Here is a 6403-nt window from a genome sequence, read left to right on the forward strand (position 1 = left end):
AATTTATCGATTTTAACTAGCACATCTTCAATAATACCTTTAGGGAATCTTATAGTTTTATCTTTTAATTGAAGTCTCATCCTAGTCTGTTTGGGTTTCCCGAGACCTAGTTGCTTAAACATTTTATAAGGCATGACGTTGATACTAGCCCCTAGGTTAGCTAATGCATGATTAACATCTACACTACCAATTAAGCAAGGAATAGTAAAGCTCCCTGGGTCTTTTAGTTTGTTGGGTTTATTTTGGAGAATGGCTGAGCAAACTGCGTTCAGCTCCACATGCGACGCCTCGTCCAACTTCCGCTTATTTGCTAAAAGTTCTTTTAAAAATTTCACTGCATTTGGTATCTGCGATAGAGCTTCAATAAACGGTAAGTTAATATGTAATTTTTTTAAGAGTTTAAGGAATTTACCAAATTGTTCATCTGAGCGGTCTTTCCTTATCGCGTTGGGGTATGGCACACGAGGTTTATATTTGACAGTCACTGGTTTGTTTGTATTTTGATCTACCTTACCTTGACCTTTGCTTACCACAGTTTCTTGCCTCGGTTCTGGTTTAGGCTCAACAACTCCTTCGTCATCTTGAATATTAATTGCATTGAGTTGTTCCCTTAGGTTAGGTTCAGTATTACTTGGCAAACTACCTTGTAGTCGTTCGGAGATTAGTTTGGAAAGTTGGCCTATCTGAGTTTCGAGCCCTTGGATCGACGCTTGTTGATTTTTAAGTGCTGTCTCGGTGTTCTAAAAAGAGGTTTCTGACACTGATATAAACTTTGAGAGCATCTCTTCAAGGTTTGGCTTCTTTTCCTGTTGGTAGGGTGGTTGTTGGTAGCCTGGAGGATGTTGTGGTCTTTGATTTCCTTGACCGCCCCACGAGAAATTGTGGTGGTTCCTCCAACCTGCATTATAAGTGTTACTATATGGATTGTTTTGAGGTCGAGGGTTATTACCCATGTAGTTTAATTGCTCATTATCCATGTTGTGGCCATAAGGTTGGTGTTCCGAATGGTTTGTTCCACCTCTACTTGTTTCGCACTGCATTACTGGGTGAACCTGCGAAGAATTAAGAAAACCATCAATCTTTTTATTTAAGAGTTCTACCTGATTAGAGAGCATGGTGATTGAATCGACGTTATAAATGCCGACTATTTTCGTTGGCTTTGTCCTCATGACTTGCCACTGATAGTTATTCAGTGACATCTCGTCTATAAACTCATAGGCATCTTCCGGTGTTTTATTGTTGATGGTTCCACCCGCAGCTGTGTCAACCATTTGCCGAGTCGAAGGATTCAGGCCATTGTGAAATGTTTGTACTTGGATCCAAAGCGGTAACCCATAGTGGGGGCATCTTCTCAAAAGGTCCTTGTATCTCTCCCATGCATCGTAGAGTGTTTCTAAATCCATCTACACAAAAGAAGAGATATCATTATGTAATTTAGCCGTTTTAGCCGGTGGAAAATATTTTAGTAAAAAATTTTCAGTCATTTGTTCCCAAGTAGTAATTGACCCTCGTGGTAACAAGTTCAACCACTGTTTAGCTTTGTTCCTCAATGAAAGGGAAACAACCGAAGACGTATGGCATCATCAGAAACGCCATTAATTTTAAATGCATCGCATAGTTCTAAGAAGTTGGCTAAATGAGTGTTGGGATCCTTATCTTGCAAACCATCAAACTGAACAAATTGTTGTATCATTTGAATAGTGTTAGGTTTTAATTCAAAAGTATTTGCAGCTGCAACAGGTCTAACTATGCTTGATTCAGTTCCTGTTAAAGAAGGTTTAGCATAATCATACATAGTTCGTGGAGCAGGATTTTGATTAACCGCAATTGCAGGAGGTAGCTGATTGCATTGGTTTTCAACCATCTCTTTTGTTGGAGGTTGAGTACCGTCTTCTTACTCATTCTCTCTGTATCTTAAGCTTCGCCTTATCTCTCTTTGATTTCTTCGAACTGTACGATCTATTTCTTCGTCAAAAAGTAGTGGTCCTGACGGGTTTCTCCTAGTCATAAACTATAAAAACCTGCCAAGAGAAAGAAAAAGTAAATAAGTAAGTAATAATAATAGGAAAAAGTAAATAAGTAAGTAATAATAATAATATAAAATTAAATTGCACGAAAAATAAATGGCTAAAGTAATAAAAATTGAGCGTTCCTAATATCTTAGTTCCCCGACAACGACGCCAAAAACTTGATCGCGTTATTTCGTGATAGGTTTTAAATATTTATAATTAATCATTCTTGAAACTAACTATCATCATGATGTAGGCAAGTGTACCTATCGAACAGTAGTATAGTTTTAGCAAGACCGGATTGTCGAACCCAAAGGAACTAAAAGTACTAGTAATGACTGTCGTTTTATTATCTAGCCTAAGAATAAAGAGGTTTTTGTTTTAATTAACTAATTATCTAAACTAAGAACTTACAGAGAAAAGAATTGGGGAATTTCTTTTGGGGAAAATTGATTGACTTAAGACAATACCTAAGGAAAAATCCACCTAGACTTTATTTGTTATTCTGGCTCCGAATCGGACGATTTATTCATTCAACTTGTTCCGTAGAGATTCCTAAGTTATGTTATTATCCCTATTCAAGACTAACAACGTCTAATCCCTAGAATAACCGAGACTTTTCTCTAATTAACACTCTAGGGTTGCATTAACTCGATCTATGGATCCTCTTATTAGGTTTCACCCTAATCCGGCAAAATCTTGTCACCCTATGTCTAGGCACGCAATCAACTCCGCTTAATTATGACAAATGTACTTTTAGACAGGGTCTATTCCTCCTCTGAATAAGAGCTTGTCTTGAATTAGTATCCTGGGATATCAAAACAAGAATTAAGAACACATAATTAAGAACAAGTTAAATATTTATCATATGATTCAGAAAATAATAACAAGATTCGTCTTAGGTTTCATTCCCCATAGGTATTTAGGGGATTTAGTTCATAACTAAATAAGAAAACATCTCAGAATAATAAAGAATACAAAACATAAAGAAAACTCAAAACTCCTGAAGAGGAATTGAGGAGAGATCTTCAGTCTTGATGATGAACCCGGCTTCTAAAATGGATCAATCGGCTTCCTTGGAGTAATTCCTTACTCCCTTTTCTCTGTCTCTTTTCTTCCTTCTCTAGGGTGTATTTATAGGTTTTGGAATGCCTAAAAGCCCTCAAAATTAGCCTGTTCCGAATTGGACTCAACTTGGGCTCGGTAGGGACACGCCCGTGGCACACGCTCGTGTTCGATTACGTTAAGCCTGTTCGAGCCTGCCAAATTGACACGGCCGTGTGGTCTACCCGTGTGAAGAGGTCCAGGCCATGTTAATTTCGTAGTTTGGCCCATTTTCTTCATTTTTGGCCCGTTTCTCGTTCCTTTCGCTCTCCTATGCTCTCCTAAATGTAAAACATGAAATTAAAGCATTAGGAGCATCGAATTCATCAATTCTAATGGGAAATCATCCATAAAATGCATTAAACATGGGGTAAAAATATGTATAATTTACGGTTTATCACCTAGCATGTATAAAAACTGATGAGATGAGGTTTACATTGAATGAGGTATATTAAGGCCATTTAATAGTATAATTAGACCATGTTAAGTGTTATTGAAAACTATAAGTGGATATGGTTATAAGAGGGTGACCTAAGACTTGGAAAATAGCGTAAGTAGGTCTATACGGATGGACACACGGGCGTGTGTCAAAGCCGTGTGTGACACACGGACCGCCCCATGGGCGTGTGAAATGGCCGTGTGTCCCCTGCACCTAAAAATATTAAGTCAGAATGCATAGTAGTAAACACACGGGTATAGACACGGCCGTGTGTCTCAACCTTGTGGAGGGCACGGCCTAGCACATGGGTGTGTGTCTTGGCCGTGTGCCCCTAAATGCATGCTGATGTCATAAATAGAGTTTTTGGACACGGGCGACCATATGGGCCTGTTTAGGCGGTGTAAAGGACTCGGACGTGTGCATGGCTGTGTGAAAACGCCAGTAGGGTCAAAATAGAAAATAAATTCCATTATTTCCACACGGGTAGGGGACACGGGCGTGTCCCAAAGCACACGGGCGTGTGCATTGCCTCTACACGAGCGTGTGAGGTTTAAATTAGAGAAATTTTCAAGAACTTTCTCAGGTCCTCGGTTTAATCTCGAACCTTTCTCATTGTATGTTTCGGGCCCTGTAGGCTCATAATAGGGATGCTAAGATGTTGTTTGATTGGGTTCAAATTGGAACGAAAATTTTTTAACCTGTATTTCCCAGAAATGTTCGAGTACATGTCTGGTAACGCATCATACTTGATCCCGGTCTCGGGTACGGGTAAGGCGGGTTACAGTGTGGGTAGGCCGTATGGATTTCACATGACCATGTGGCTAGGACACACCCTTGTCCTCAACCCGTGTAACTCTCTGTTTATAATGTCAGCATAAATTAAAGGTCACACGGCCAAGTCACATGCCCATGTGCTAGGCCTTGTGGTGAATTTAATTTTCGTATTTAAGGTGCAGACTTCACACAGTCTGGGCACACACCCAAGTCCTGAGGCTGTGTCTTCCACACAGTTGAGACACAAGGCCGTGTCTCTGCCCATGAGTTTACTACCATGCATACTGACTTACAAGACTAGGGTGTAGGGGACACACGACCGTACAGCACGCCTATGGGGCTGACCGTGTGTCACACACGGCCTAGAGACATGCTCGTGTGTCTACCCATGTGGACAACTTTGAGGCTATTTTCCAAGCCCTTTTTGTCACCCTCACTAACACATGCACACTATCATATTCCAGTAGTAAATATCATGGCATAAATGGGTTTCTTAAGCATACATAGTTTAACTTATGCAGGACAATTACATGCCAAAGTATACATATTTGGGACTCCATAACTTATTAAGATCATTCAAACATTTCCTTACGTCAAACCATGCTATGATCTAACCAAGTGACATCAATCATCCATCAAGTATAGATTCCTTATTTTATCATTCATTGTTAACAACCAACTCATCAAACATCTCAAAGATATTGACACATCTCATGTATGCATTAATATCTAGGATTACAACCCAATAATCAATATGAGCCAAATTTCATGGCCATATACAAAATGAATTAGTATACCAATATGGGCCATCACTTTGGCCAACTAATATGACACATATAACAAAATAATAAGTCCCCTATACATTCCATAAATGTATTAAACCAAATATACCCCAAAAGATTTGTTGATAGTGTGACTAGAGCTCTGACGTCCACGATCCTCGAGCTAGCTTGGTGATGCTAAGAAAAATGGAAAATAGAGAGGAGGTAAGCATAAAGCTTAGTAAGTTGTATGTAACTAATGAACAGCATAGATCATACAATTTCACGAGTTAAACATCCTACTAATTACCACCACATTATAAATTTACACACAATGGGCATAATAAGAATTGACGATAAATGTCATTGAACTTCACAACTTATCTTACTCTTTTTTACTCATGCTAAATTTTCCGTCAAGAATCAAAGTGCATACTTGTGAGGTTTACGTACATACTTGTACTACTCATAGCTTATTCATATTTCTCCATCCCCTAAACTTGATCTTGAATGGCCCGTTGAGCCACTTGGAATACGGAAGGACTTTCGGGATTATCATACACCAAATAGGTTTCCAAAGCCGTGTCTTAGACATGGTCTTACATGGGACCACACATCGATGACATATCCCAGATATGGTCTTATACGAAGTCTTGAATCAGTGCCGATGTCATGCCCCAGACATGGTCTTATACGGGACCTCATATCGATGCTATGTCCCTGATATGGTTTTATTCGAAATCACTTATCAATGCCGAAGCCATATCCCTGATATGGTCTTACACGGGATAGCATATCGATGCCGATGCCATGTCCTAGACATGGTCTTACATGGGATCTCGTTAATCACAGTGTCATGACGTCCTAATCCTAAGTATTCCTTAGGGTCACCCGAGATTTTCGACATACAAAGCTATCATCAAATTGTTATTTAATCATTTCAAGTCAAATTCAATAAGGGCATATACATATATTTCATATAACATCAAACATTAAATTCATGATAATGAAATTGTTGAACTACTTACACACAACTTACCTCGGTCTCAAAATATTGTTAACTTTACGTTTTAGTTTAAAACCTTGCTTTTCCCTCGATTTAGGTCCGGACTCCATTTTTTCTTGATCTATAATAGGAAATTCCACTTGTTTAATTATCACATTACCCAAATCAGTCCATAAATCGTAATTTGAAAAAATTGCAATTTTACCCCGAAACTTTCACAGAATTGCCAATTAGTCCCTAAGCTCGTATAATGAAATATACTCATTTCCTTTACTACCCAAGCCTAGCCGAATATTTCTTGTACTCATAG

General features: G+C 38.9%; 1 non-coding gene across 1 annotated transcript; it reads left to right on the forward strand.

Annotated features, from left to right (window-relative positions):
- Nucleotides 1-1329: 1329 nt before the first annotated feature.
- Nucleotides 1330-1435, forward strand: LOC128291395 (small nucleolar RNA R71). The gene has a single exon (XR_008281169.1). It is a non-coding gene; the product is annotated as a small nucleolar RNA R71 (small nucleolar RNA).
- The last annotated feature ends 4968 nt before the right edge of the window (nucleotides 1436-6403 follow it).

This window comes from Gossypium arboreum, chromosome 3 (assembly GCF_025698485.1).
Source record: "Gossypium arboreum isolate Shixiya-1 chromosome 3, ASM2569848v2, whole genome shotgun sequence".
NCBI lineage: Eukaryota > Viridiplantae > Streptophyta > Magnoliopsida > Malvales > Malvaceae > Gossypium > Gossypium arboreum.